Below are 14,949 nucleotides of genomic sequence, written 5' to 3' on the forward strand. Positions count from 1 at the left end.
GTAAATGTTACCCTTTCCTTTCATTCCCTAATCTTTAAAGTGGGAGTAAGAAAACCTAATGTATATGGTTATCAAAATTTGGTAAACTGTGAAGAGTTCAGTGTATACTGTTATTGTTTTATTTCTCACAGATTGTTTTTAAAATCTCTTCCTGTTTGTTGCATTTTATCTGTTAACTATATCAGTAGTATCTGTAAGAGGGAAAGATACTTAAATTTTTTATTTCATTTTTACACAGAACAACTTAATAGTAATCCCTTAATGTCATTAATGTGCAGATGTCCCAAGGCCTCATTTATTTTTATTTCCAAAGACCTTATTATTATAATATTTTTCAGTTTATTTATTTTGAGAGAGAGTGCACACATACATGTGCATGTGTACGAGCAGGGTAGGGGCAGAGAGAGGGATAGAATCCTTAAGCAAGCTCCCTGCTGTCAGCACAGAGTCCAACGTGGGGCTTGAGCTCATGAACCGTGAGATCATGACCTGAGTTGAAATCAGGAGTTGGATGCTCAACTGACTGAGCCATCCAGGTGCCCCACCAAAGGTCTTACTTTTAAAAGTAGTATAAGTATAGTGGGTCTTGGAGGAGGTCCTGGCTTTCAAAGCCCCACTCTTCTACCTGGCCAGGTGGCCACGGGCAAAATATTTGCTTTAAGCCTCCTTTTCTTCTGTAAAATGAGATAATACTGCCAACTTCTCTGCATTGTTGAGAATAAGATATTTGTCAAGGAGTTAGCCTGCGATGTAAATGTTAGCCATTTCCTGGTATTAATGAAGGCCATGGGCACCTGGCTAGTTCAGTTGGTAGACTCTTGATCTCAGGGTTGTGAGTTTGAGCCCCATATTGGGTGTGGAGCCTACTTTAAAAAAAGAAAAATGCATTATGCATACATATATATATATGCATATATATGCCACAAATATAAGTTAATATTTAAAGAATAAGGTAATTAGTTGACTATTAAGTAATATATTTGTCATTAAAACTCCATATGCAGTGAAACAGTTGTAATTCAGGAAAATGTCTTTGTACGGCCCATGGAGTAATGACTCTATATCTAAATTGTTTGCTTGGGGCGCCTGAGTGACTTAGTTGGTTAAGTGTCCAACTTTGGCTCAGGTCATGGTCTCATGGTTCATGGATTGGAGGCCTGCATTGGGCTCTGTGCTGACAGCTCAGAGCCTGGAGCCTGCTTTGGATACTGTGTCCCTTTCTCTGCTCCTCCCCCACTTATGCCCTGTCTCTGTCTCTCAAAAATAAAAACATTAAAAAAAAAAAGTTTTCTTTTGTGATATAGTGATATTTCAATTAAGGAGTCCTGTAAGAATAGCTTAGTTATGTTTTATAAAGGATCCCCTTCTCTGAAAGGAAGCCACACAAACCCACTCCACAGTTATCAACATTTATAGACTAGAGCTCCCATGACTGAATGCAACTTTTCTTAGGCCTAGGGAGCAAAATTGTGGTGTGTCTTCAGGTGCCTCATTCCCTGTGCCTTGCTTTCCTCCCCCTGTCCCTAAAGAGTAATAATGGTTCCTACATTTGCCTGTGGAGCCTCTGAGTGATTGTCTCCTTGACTCCCTACCTCTGTCTAGGGGAATGATACTTGTCTTTTTTCTTGTTTTCAATACCATTTTGGCAGTGAGGAAGTTGACATTTAACAAGCACCTGACCACCACATAAGGACACTGCTTGTTGAATGCTGAGGGTTCCAATGAGAGTGTTCCAGGCCTTGTGAGAGATCATTCAGAGACCTGCAGTTTCAATGTAGGGTGCTGAGTGTTGTGGCCCAGAGAGCGGGCCAGACTGCTGCGGGAGAATGTCAGAGTGGGCTGCTGGCTCCGCAAGCCCTTCAGGGAAGTGTGGAAGGACTGGGCAGAAGAATCAGCTTGTTTGAGCAAAGATCTTGGAGGCTGAAACTACAAGGAATCTAGCTGTGTGGCTGCAAGAGCAGGACTCTGAGAGCGAGGCCGTGTGCTAAGTAGTTTCTTTCTTCCCAACACCTGTATCAAGGTGTAAAGTTGGTACTGGTACCATTCCTGTTTTACAGATAAGGAGCCTGATGCTCAGAGAGAAAATAACTTGTGCAAGTTATCTGGAAAATGTTGGAGCTGGGAATCCAAACCCAGGCTGTCTTACTCCAGAGTTCTGGCACCTAGCCATTGTGTGGTACTGCCCCTCTGCTAAGCTTGCCTACTTTCCTATTTAAAAACAATATTTTATCTATTTGCTTATTTTTAAAATAAAATTTATTTTGAGAGAGAGAGAGAGCACATGAGAGAATAAGCAGGGGAGAGACAGAGAGAAAGAGATAGAGAATTCTAAGCTGGCTCTGCACTGCCAACATGGAGCCTGACTTGGGGCTGGAACTCACGAACTGTGAGATCATGACTTGAGCCGAAATAAAGAGTCAGATCCTTAAGCGACTGCCACCTAGGTGCCCTAAGAAAAAAATTTTTTAAAGTTGTATTTATTTAAGTAATTTCTACACCCCGTATGCGGTTTGAATTCAAAACCTTGAGATCAAGAGTTGCAGCCTACTTTCCTATTTTTTTAAAGCTTTTTTTTTTTTTTAAAGTTCATTTATTTGGAGGGAGGGAGAGAGTGTGAACCCATGCGTGGGGGAAGGTCAGAGAAAAAGAATCCCAAGCTGGCTCCACACTGTTCGTGGGGTTCAAACCCATAAACTGTGAGGTCATGACTTGAGCTGAGATGGAATCGGATGCTCAACTGATTGAGCCACCCAGGTGCCCTAACAGCTTATTTTCTAAACCTTAGTTTTTTCATTAAAAAAATGAGAATTGGGGCATGTGGGTGGCTCAGCCGTTAAGCATCTGACTTTGGTTCAGGTCATGATCTTGTGGTCTGTGAGTTCATGAAATACGAAATCTGTGTGCCTGTCAGAGCGCTGTGTTTTTTGAGAGCCTCTCTCTATTTTTTTGAAACCTCTCATGCCCTCTCTGTCTCTCAAAAAAAGTAAAAAAAAAAAAAAAAAAAAGAAAAGAATCATCATCATCATCATCATCATTACCACAAACCTAAACGATAGATTCTAAATGAGATGATGGTTGTATAAAGCACATAGAATAGTGTCTGTAATAAAACAGGCAATCGGAAGATGTCAGTTTATATATATAAAAACAATATTGATTTGGATCTAGCGTGGTTGTGGCTAGGGGCTTTGAGCTCCACTGAAAGCTGTTGTAGTAATTGGATTAGAATTGATGAGAGCCTGAATTGGAAGAGATTTAGAAGTAGGTGCTACAAAGTGGTGACTGTGGGGTGGAGGCAAGGGTGATACCTATGTTTCCTAGCTTGGCACATTTGGCCAGTCTCTATCCTTAAACTGTGATGAGGAGAAAAGAAAGAACTTGTGAGGGTTGTGAGGGTAGGATGGTTAGCTCAGTGAGGTTGAGTAAGGTGCCAGAGGTCACTGAGCAAATATATTCTGGAGCCAGGCCTGGACACTAGGACACTGGACACTGCTTCTGGGAAGATCCACTGATTTGACCGACTCATTCTCAGTAATTTAGAATGAGTAAACTCAACTTGTGTTTGCTCTGTTTGAATTTTAATTGTGGAAGGAAAAGCTTGGCTTTTGGAGAAAGCATTTCAAGAGTCTGTAAAGAGGGTGGAGAATTTTTGCCTTATTTCTGTTTTTCCTTCTTCCTTTCCTGATTTTCCCCCTATCCTTTGCTTCCTTCCTTATTCCTTCAAATAAAAGAGCTTAATTCAGCTCTTAACAGTGTGATCTGGGGAAAGCCTGAGGAATGGAACTTGTCTTTGCTTTAGACTCAGTCTTTCTTCTGTGTCCTTTTAGGAAAAGAGGGTAGTGGTGGAGGGGCCCTTGCTCCTACTTCAACCAACTTGTCACTTTCCCAGGACTAAAGACATACTTCTTATGTTCCCTAGTACATTGGGTATTTTTTGTTAATATTTCATGTATTTCATTTAATATTTATTGACTGTAATCTTTGTGCCTGATGTCCTTTTTGCTAGTACTCCTCTATTATACAACCATTATATCACCAGTACTGAATATTTAGTGTTTACTATGCTAAGTATTGGACATCCATTAACTCAATTATTCCTCACAAGAACCCCGAAAGTAGGGGTTGGGTTATCAATTCCATTTTATAGATGGGCTAACAGAGAGGCTCAGTGATTTTTCTCATCTTAATTCAGCCAACAATGAGTGGAGCCAGAATTGGTCAGAATTTGAGTGTAAAACCTGTTTGTGCTCCCATCCTTAAGTACTCCTGACCATCCTCCAAGACAGAACTTTGGCAAAGAGTACTCTTGGAAACTTCCTCCTGTGAGATTGCCGTGTCACTGGACCTGCTGATACTGTTCATGCTTTTATGGGACAGCACCGTGGGCTGCAGGGTAGTCAGTTTCCACCTCCTAGTGCTGTGAAGGAGAGGGGTGCTCATTCCCACCAGAGGCACCTTGTCTCTAGGATTTTCCCTTGGACGAAAAATTTCCCTTGGATCTGCTCATGGTGGTCTCCTGGTCATTTAGAATTCTGCTCAGACCTCAGCTCTTCAGAGTACTTTGTAACAGCCTTATCTCCCATCCAGGTACTAACCAGGCCCGACCCTGCTTAGCTTCCGAGATCAGACGAGATCGGGCACGTTCAGGGTGGTGTGGCCGTAGATTGTAACAGCCTTATCTAAAGTGGTCCTCCCACGTCACTGGTTCATGTTATTTTGTTGGGTTTTTCCCCCACAGTGCTTATCCTGACAGAGATTATTTTTGTTGCGTATCTTGTTTATTGCCTGCCTTCCCCATTAGAGAACAGGGTTGGGGTAGTCTTCTCCTATCTATCTCGAGAACTTGGCACATAGGCATTAAGTAAATATTGATTGAAGGAAGGAGGCATGAAGATTTAAGCTGGTCTTTCACTTGAAGTGTCCCTCCGTTGAAAGGAGAGTGCTTTAAGTTTCAGAGGCACTATCACCATTAAATGCAAGCCTGGTGGTAAGCACTGTTGGGTTATCACAAAGCTTGTTCTGTAGTTTCTGGTGATTGACATTCTTTCCTTGAGTGTCCCAGGGTTTATTTTCCCCTAACTCTGTCTCAGCTGACTCGGTGAAAGGTCTTGTTCCATACCCATCTATCACTTTAATTCTTTATTACTTTAAGCCCTCAGTTCCTTCTTGAGCACAATGGGGTTGCTGAGGGCAGGACCTCCTGTTACCTGGCTATAGTACTCTTTCACCTCTCCCAAAATGAAACCCTGAATTTTTTTCAGTACTTTAACTGTAAATATGAGTTCAGAAAATTCTGCTGCCATTTTTTGAGTTCCTACTTTTAGCTAGTCAAGTAGGGACTTTGCAGATCTTTTCTCACCTAATTCTCATAGCACCCAAGACAGAGGCCATTATTATTATTTTTTTTTAAAGATTTTTTTTTAATGTTTTATTTATTTCTGAGAGAGACAGAGACAGAGGCAGCGGAGTAAGGGAGGGTCAGAGAGAGAGGGAGACACAGAATCCCAAACAGGCTCCAGGCTCTGAGCCAGCTGTTAGCACAGAGCCCGATGTGGGGCTCGAACCCACGAACCGTGAGATCATGACCTGAGCCAAAGTCGGACGCTTAACCGACTGAGCCACCCAGGTGCCCCGATAGGGGCCATTATTGATCCTCATTTGATAAGTGAAGAAAGAGAACTCAAGGATGTACCTCATAAACAAGCATGTGGTAGTGGTTAAGGATCTGGAGCTGCAGGAGCTAAGGTTCAAGTCCTGGCTCAGCCTCTTACCTTATGGATGTCTTAGGATGTCTCTAAGTTTGTTCCTCAGTTTTCTCATCTTTACAATGAGAATTAATGCCACCCACCTCTGCAGTGGTTGTAAGGATTACATGACTTAATATAGGTAGAGTTAAGTAGCTATTGTTTATTATTATAAATGGTTGTTAAGTAGGTCTTGTTAGTCTGCCTAAGGGTATTTTCTGTCCTCCTTTTGTAAGGTTAGCTCACATCATCATCATTTTATTTTTTAATTCATTTATTCAGCATCTGTTGAGCATTAGTCATTCCTTTTTTTTTTTTTTAATATTTTTTATTTATTTCTAGGAGAGAGAGAGAGAGACAGCATGAGCAGGGGAGGGCCAGAGAGAGAGGGAGACACAGACTCTGAAATTGGCTCCAGGCTCCGAGCTGGCAGTCAGCACAGAGCCCGACGCGGGGCTTGAACCCACGAACCGCGAGATCATGACCCAAGTGAAAGTCAGACGCTTAACTGACTAAGCCACCCAGGCGCCCCAGTCATTCCTTTCCTTAATGGAACACGTAGTGTAGTCCTACTACATTAGATTTATTTAAAATTTTTAAAAAAATGTTTATATTTGAGAGAGAGAGAGACAGACAGAACACGAGTTGGGGAGGGGCAGAGAGAGACTGAGACAGAATCTGAAGCAGGCTCCACGCTGTGAGCTGTCTGGCACAGAGCCCCATGTAAGATGATGACCTGAGCCAAAGTCGACGCTTAACTGACTGAGCCACCTGGGCACCCCTACATTAGGTTTTATTTAAATATATTCTTGTTTTTAGGGGCACCTGGGTGGTTCATTTGGTTAACCATCCAATGGTTTCAGCTCAGGTCATGGTCTCACAGTTTGTAAGTTCGAGCCCCACGTTGGGCTCCATGCTGCCAGTGTGGAGCCTGCTTGGGATTCTGTCTCTCTGTTTCTCACTGCCCCTTCCCCCTTTCTTGTTTTTAAAATTTTTAAAAAATGTTTATTATTTTTTTTATTTTTGAGAGAGAGAGAGAGACAGTGTGAACAGGGGAGGGGCAGAGAGAGAGGCAGACACAGAATCAGAAGCAGCTCCAGGCTCTGAGCTGTCAGCACAGAGGCTGATGCAGGGCTCAATTTCATGGACTGTGAGATCATGACCTGAGCCAAAGTTGGACACTCAACCGATTGAGCCACCCAGGTGCCCCTTAAACATGTGAACTAAACTTACTGTCCCTAGGGTTTAACTAAAGAGCTATTTTTTCCCCTCATTTTCACAAATGATTTATTTTTATCCTGGGCTGTATTCTTCACATTGAAGTTACTGAGTCTAAGTGTGTAAGCAGTTTTACAGCATGTTCCTTGCTTGCAAATTGAGGTATAAAAAGACAGCCATGGTGAGGGCCCTAGGCAATAGTTTGAATGTTCAGTTTCCCCACAGCTGGGCCAGTCTTAGGTTTTGACCTTTCTGAGGAATTAAATATTCCTGCTTGTTATGTCATGGTGTGATAATTCTGACACAACATTTGAAAAGCTGCCAATTACTTAATCTTCCTGCCTCTATTCAAAGTTTGTTTATATCTAAAAGCATGAATATAAGCATAGTAACAACTTTGTTAAGGGAGAGAGGAAGGGCCTTTTTTTTTTTGTCCCTCTTAATGTTTCTTTATTTTGAGAGAAAGAGAGAATGTGCACAGGCAGGGGAAGGTGCAGAGGGAGAGGGAGGGAGAGAGGATCCCAAGGTGATAGTGCAAAGCCTGATGAGAGGCTCAGACTCATGAACTGTGAGATCATGACCTGAGCTAAAATCAAGAGTCAGATGCTTAACTGAGTGAGCCACACAGGAGCCCCTAAAGGAAGAGCCTTTGAGAAGTGGTTGGTATATCTCTGGGAAGATCTTGTTACCTGTTACAACAGGGTGTTTCTGCTTTGGAGGACCTCTGAGGCTGCTGGCTGCTCTGCACCTCAGTTTTCTTTCTGTACCACAGGAATGTTACATGTAGTCCTAACTAGATCACAAGGCAGTTGTCAAGGTCTAGTATGACAGTATAAGAATGAAAGGACTTTTGCATATTTAAATATTTTTTAAAATATGAAGAAATAACAAAGAAGTAATCCAAAATTAAAATTTTACCAACTAGATAATCCCTGTTGACAGTGAAAAAAACAGTATATTCTTGGCGTACCTGGGTGGCTCAGTTGGTTAATCATCCAACTCTTGATTTTTGGCTTGGGTCATAATCTCACAGCTTGTGGGATCCAGCTCTGAGTTGGGCTCTGTGCTGACAGCACAGAGCTGCTTGGGATTCTCTCCTCTGCCCCTCTGCTCCTCCTCTGCTCATGTGCACCCCTCCCCCCCATCTCATGTACACTCTTTCTCTCTCTTAAAAAATACATTAAGGGGCACCTGGGTGGCTCAGTTGGTTAAGTGTCCGACTTCGGCCCAGGTCATGATCTCGTGGTTCGTGGGTTTGAGCCCCGTGTCAGCACAGAGCCAGCTCAGAGCCTGGAGCTGTGCTGACAGCTCAGAGCCTGGAGCCTGTTTCGGATTCTGTGTCTCTCTCTCTCTCTGACCCTCCCCCACTCATACTCTGTCTCTTTCTGTCTCAAAAATAAATAAAAACTACAAAGAATACATTAAAAAATTACTATTTATTTATTTATTTATTTATTTAGTAGGCTCCCTACCTTGAGTGTAGCCCAGTGTGGGGCTTGAACTCGTGACCCTGACATCAAGAACTGAGTTGAGATCTAGAGTTGGACACTTGAGGTGCTTGGGTGGCTCATTTGGTTGAGCTTCTGACTCTTGATTGCAATCTTATGATCTCGTGGTTCAGTTCATGGGATCGAGCCCCGCAGTGGGCTCTCTGCTGAGCTTGGAGCCTGCTTAAGATTCTTTTTCTTTGCCTCTCTCCTGTGCGTTCTTTCTCGTAATAAATAAACATTAAAAAAAAAGTCAGGTGCTTAACTGGCTGAGCCATCCAGTTGCCCCTTAATTAATTTTTTTACTTTTTATTTTTTTATTTTGAGAGAAAAAGAGTGTGTGTGCATGCTCACACCAGCAGGGGATGGGCAGAAAGAGGGAGAGAGAAAATCCCAAGCAAGTTCTGAGCTGTTAGCATGGAGTCCAATGCCAGGCTCCATCTCCCAAACCATGAGATCATGACCCGAGCTGAGATCTAGAGTTCAGATGCTTAACTGACTGAGCCACCCAGGCCCCTTGCCCTCACAAATACATTCTTAAGGTTGGAAAATTCTACCAATATAGTAAGATAAAAAATGAAAGGTTAAATTTTCATGTTCTGTTCCTCTCATTAAGGGAAAGTTCTTAAACAGTTTCTTGGTTCCTTCTAAGAAATAACTTTATAAGCCATTTATGAGAAGCCCTCAGCTAACATCATCCTCGATGGGGAAAATCTGAGAGCTTTCCCCCTGAGATCAGGAACATGACAGGGATGTCCACTCTCACTACTATTGTTTAACATAGTGCTGGAAGTCCTAGCATCAGCCATCAGACAACAAAAGGAAAGAAAAGTCATCAGAATTGGCAAAGAAGAAGTCAAACTCTCATTTTTCACAGACGACATGATACTCTACATAGAAAACCCGACAGACTCCACCAGAAGCCTACTAGAGCTGATCCATGAATTCAGCAAAGTTGCAGGATAGAAAATCAATGTAAAGAAATTGGTTGCATTTTAATACACCAACAATGAAGCAACAGAAAGAAATCAAGAAACTGATTCCATTCACAATTGCACAAAAAAACATAAAATACCTAGGAATAAACCTAACCAAAGATATAGGAGATCTGTATGATGAGAACTATAGGAAACTTATGAAGGAAATTGAAGAAGTTATGAAGAAATGGAAAAACATTCCATGCTCATGGATTGGAAGAATAAATATAGTGAAAATGTCATTACTACCGAAAGCAATCTACACATTCAATGCAATCCCAATCAAAATGGCACCAACATTCTTCTCAAAACTAGAACAAATTATCCTAAGATTTGTATAGAACCACAAAAGACCCCGAATAGCCAAAGTACTATTGAAGAAGAAAACCAAAATGGGAGGCATTGCCATCCCAGACTTTAGCCTCTACTACAAAGCTGTCATCATCAGGACAGTATGGTATTGGCACAAAAACAGTCACATAGACCAATGGAATTGAATAGAGAACTCGGAATTGGACCCACAAATGTATGGCCGACTAATCTTTGACAAAGCAGGAAAGAGTATCCAATGGAAAAAAGACAGCCTCTTTAACAGATGGTGCTGGGAGAACTGGACAACAACATGCAGAAGAATGAAACTAGATGATTTTCTCACACCATACACAAAAATAAACTCAAAATGGATAAAGGACCTGAATGTGAGACAGGAAACCATCAAAACCCAGAAGAGAAAGCCAGAAACAACCTCCTTGACCTCCATCGCAGCAATTTCTTACTTGACACATCCCCAAAGGGAAGGGAATCAAGAGCCGAAATGAACTATTGGGACCTCATCAAGATTAAAAGCTTCTGCATGGCAAGGGAAACAATCCATAAAACTAATAGACAACCGATGAAATGGGAAAAGATAGTTGCAAATGACATATCAAATAAAGGGCTAGTATCCAAAATCTATAAGGAACTTACCAAACTCCACACCTGAAAAACAAACAATCCAGTGAAGAAATGGGCAGAAGACATGAACAGACATTTCTCCAAAGAGGACATCCAGATGGCCAACAGACACATGAAACAATGCTCAGCATCCCTCCTCATCAGAGAAATACAAATCAAAACCACCCTGAGATACCACCTCACGCCAGTCAGAGTGGCTAAAATGAGCAAATCAGAGAACTCTAGATGCTGGCGAGGATGTGGAGAAAAGGGCAACCTCCTACACTGTTGGAGGGAAAGAAAACTGGTAAAGCCCCTCTGGAAAACAGTGTGGAGGTTCCTCAAAAAAATAACAATAGAACTCCCCTATGACCCAGCAATAGCACTGCTAGGAATTTACCCAAGGGATACAGGAGTGCTATAGGGGCACATGTACCTCAATGTTCATAGCAGCACTCTAAACAATAGCTAAAACATGGAAAGAGCCTAAGTGTCAACTTATGAATGGATCAAGAAGATGTGGTTTATCTATACCATGGAATACTACATGGCAATGAGAAACAATGAAATCTGGCCACGTGTAGCAACATGGATGGACCTTGAGGGTGTTATGTTGAGCGAAATAAGTCAGGCAGAGAAGGACAAATACCATATGTTTGCATGTGTAGGAGGATTAGGAGGAACTTAACGGAGGACCATGGGGGAGAAGAAGGGGAAAAATAGTTGGGGTGAGGGAGGCAGGCAAACCATGAGAGACTCTTGAATGCCGAGAACAAACTGAGGGCAGATGGGGTAGGGGGAGGGGAAGGGGGAGTGTTGGGCATGGAGGAGGGCACTTGTGGGGATGAGCACTGGGTGTTATATGGAAACTAACTTGACAGTAAACTGTTTAAAAAAATAATTTTATACATACGCTGTAATAGTGTGTCTATATATCTGTTTGTTTACATTAAAAGGATATTACCATACATGTGCCCCTATACCATGTCCTTTTTACTTGACAGTGTGTCTTGCAGATGGTTCCATATTAGCATCTACAGATTGCCATTATTCCTTTTAATGGGTGTACAACATTCTGTTGTATAGATGAACCATAATTCACTTAATGAGGCCCCTTTTGATGAACATATTAGCCGTAGAAATTGCAAAGCCATATTAATCATTGTTAGAGGTAATTTGGCAGACTTTGGGGGATATATCTGTAGGGTAAATTACTGGCAGTGGGACAGCTGTGTTGCGGGTATATGCATTTTTGTAGATAGTGCCAAGTTGCCTCTAGAAAAGATTTTCCAATTTATGCTTCTACCAACAGTGTATAAGAATGCTTTATTCACCTCATCCCTGCAAATCCTAGTTATCTTAAATTTTTTGCCTTAGAAGTGAAACATTGTTATTTTGATTTGCATTTATTATTTTCTTTATTTATTATTATTTTCTTTAATAAGTGAGTTGTTTGACATTTTTGTTCTGGTTTGTATGCACTCTTCGTTAATATGGGAAGTTAGCTCTTGTCACATGTGCTGCAGTTATTTTCCCCCAGTTTGAGAAAGTGCCCTGTAAACAGTATTACAAGGCACACAATTAAAGCTTTCATTGTTATTGATACCGGAGCCTGACTCTGAATACTGTATTTAAGGAAATAAGTCTTTCTATATCCTTTGTGGCAGTGGTTCCCATTGTAGGGGAATTTGAATGTAAAGGAGTAATTTGAAGTCCTATCAAGACTTGAAAATTGAGTCCTATATAAATACAGATTGCGTCAGGTTTTTTTCTCTTAGTTTTTCCTCCGTGTCCTTATTGAACATATTCCCTTTAACTCTTATTTTGGAAGCTGGAGCTGTTTGGAAGAAAAAGCTAAGGCCCTGAAGAATGGATAAGTTAAAAGCCACAGAATCTTAGCCTTTTTGAAAATAATTTGTTTAAAACTAAATGTGAGGGGAAAAAAAGTACTTCTTAGACAATTTTTTAAAAAAATTCCTGCTTTTGTCTGGAACTCTTTTTTATTTGTTAATAGTTGTCAAATTATTTTTTTATGATTATTTATTTATTTTGAGAGAGAGAGAGAGAGAGAGACAGCGTATGCATGTAGGGGAGGGGCAGAAAAAGAGAGAATCCCAAGCAGGTTCTGTGCTTTCAGCACAGAGTCCGATGCTGGGCTCGATCTCTCAGCTGTGAGATCACTGCCTGAGCCAATTTCAGGAGTCAGACGCTTAACTGACTGAGCCACTCAGGCACCCCATTGTCAAATTGGGATTTTGGGGTACTGAGCGGCTCAGTCCGTAGAACATAGAACTCATGATTTCAGGGTTGTGAGTTCGAGCCCCACATTAGGTGCAGAGCTTACGTAACATCAACAATAAAATTAAATTGAGACTTTCAGATGATTTATTGAGTGGCACGTCCCTTGCCCTTTGTTAGAGCTCATTTATCTCTTTCCAGCAGTGTTTGTGTTTGTCTTTATGGGTAGACTGGAGCAGGGACTGAGTTGGATTTCTTACTCCTTATTTCCAGCACAATGCCTTACCGATAGTACTCACTAATCATTTGTTGAATGATTTAATGTGAAATCTAAAAACAAACACTGCCACCTCAGAACAGTGGAGGGAAGATTGGAGATGTGACACAGTCGGATTAGTCCTTAGTCTTATTCTTTGTGATACCAGGGACTGAAACTTCAAACAAGTGGGTCAGAGTTAAAATGAAACAGGTTTTAGTTCATTTGTAAGGAAGACCTTCTGACAATTTTCTTCTTTTCTTTTCTTTTCCTTTTTTTGTTTTGAGCCACTGGGAATAATTTGCTCATTTTCATTCATTTACTGCCTTGTTCCCACACTCCTCCTGTATTTTAGTGGGAAGCCTCCTTGGGTACCTGAGGAGAATTTGTGTGGTGAAAGAATTAATTTATAAATTAAGCAGACTTGAGGTTTTTGTTCTGGGGGTTGTCACTTAGCACCTGAAGCTTAGCCAAATTATGCTAAGCCTAATTTTCTCATTTGTGGTAATAGAGTTATCTATTATCAAGGGCTGTCTGGCTGGCTCAGTTGGTGGAGCATGCATCTCTTGATCTCAGGGTTGTGAGTTCAAGCTCTTCGTTGGGTGTAGAGATTGCCTAAAAAAATAAAATCTTTGGGGTGCATGGGTGGCTCAGTTGGTTTAAATGTCTGACTCTTGATCTCGGGTCAGGTTGTGATCTCCGAGTTTGTGGGATTAAGCCCCTCATCTAGCTCTGCTTAACAGCATGGAGCCTGCTTGGGATTCTCTCTCCCTCTCTCATTCTCCTCTCTTTATCCTTTCTCAGGTTGCATGTCTGTGTTCTCTTGCTCTCTCTAAATAAATTAACATTAAAAAATAAAATAAAATCTTTAAAAAATAATTATTAATAGCTAATAACTCCTTTATCGTCCTTACTTTGTACCAGCTCTGTGCCTTTTACATGGATTATCTCATTTAATCCTCACACCCTGCCTCGAGATAGGTACTGTTATCACCACTAACCCCTTTTAAGGAGAGAAAACAAATTCAGAGGGGTAATTTGCCTAAATTCATTCAGCTAGTAAGGGGTGGATCTGGGGATTCAAGGGCAAGCCTTTAATCCCATCATATTATGTTACATACATGACGTCTATAAAAGGGAGCTGTCCCCCTGCATAAAGTCTGGCAAATATTAGTAGCTCAGTGAGTATTCGGTGCTACTCTGCTTTTCTTCCTTTCTTCTTGTTTGGCATCATTTGTTTTCTTTTTCTTTTTTTAAATTTCTTTTGTAAGTTTATTTAGAGAACACGTGTGTGCGTGTGTGGGAGGGGCAGAGGGAGAAGGAGAAAGAATCCCCATATCAAGAGTTGCATGCTCCGGCACCTGGGTGGCTCAGTCGTTAAGCATTTGAATTTGGCTCAGGTCATGATCTCACAGTTGTGAGTTCCAGTCCCACATCAGTGATCTCGTGCCTGCTTCAGGTGAGCCCCTCTTCTTTCTCTTTCTGCCCCTCCTGGTATTCTTTCTCTTTGTCTGCCCCTCACTCACTTGCGCCCTCTCTCTCAAAAAAAAAAAAAAAAAATTATTTGCTCTACCTGGTGAGCCAGCCAGCATCACTTTTTTATATAATCTGGGAGGCCAAACTGTTAATTTGTATATTGCTTCTTATGCATGAAGTCAGATAAAAAGATAGAAAATTTAATGTGGTATTTTGGTCAAGCCAAAATTAAGAGTTTTATACTGATTGGATTTACTTCTATCAGATTTGATATTTCATTTTCCTGGAGAATGTTAGGTAAAGACATCAAACCTCTGACTCTCCTTTTCCTAGGGTCCTTATAGTGGAAACACTGCTTCTTACCATAATAACTTTTCAGTGTATTAGAATGTTTTAGGTTCCTTAATAGAACTGTCAACCATTTCTGCCTTCATTTGACTTGGATTACAGTGTTCCCCAGTATCAGCTCTTCAGAATTGGTTGTTTAATGCTTAGCTCATCCTCCAAATTACATATTTTTTTTCTGGAATATTTCTATTTGAAAACTTAAGTTTATGAAACTGTTTGAAAGGAAAAGAACAGGGGCACCTGGTTGGCTCAGTTGGTAGAGCATATGCCTC

General features: G+C 41.2%; 1 protein-coding gene across 1 annotated transcript in view; it reads left to right on the top strand.

Annotated features, from left to right (window-relative positions):
* Positions 1-14,949, top strand: part of PHF20 (PHD finger protein 20) — a 142,705-nt gene that overhangs the window by 8,527 nt on the left and 119,229 nt on the right. The gene's annotated exons all lie outside the window — the stretch shown is intronic.

The sequence above is a fragment of the Hyaena hyaena genome, unplaced genomic scaffold (assembly GCF_003009895.1).
Source record: "Hyaena hyaena isolate Hyena2069 unplaced genomic scaffold, ASM300989v1 scaffold_25, whole genome shotgun sequence".
Classification (NCBI taxonomy): domain Eukaryota; kingdom Metazoa; phylum Chordata; class Mammalia; order Carnivora; family Hyaenidae; genus Hyaena; species Hyaena hyaena.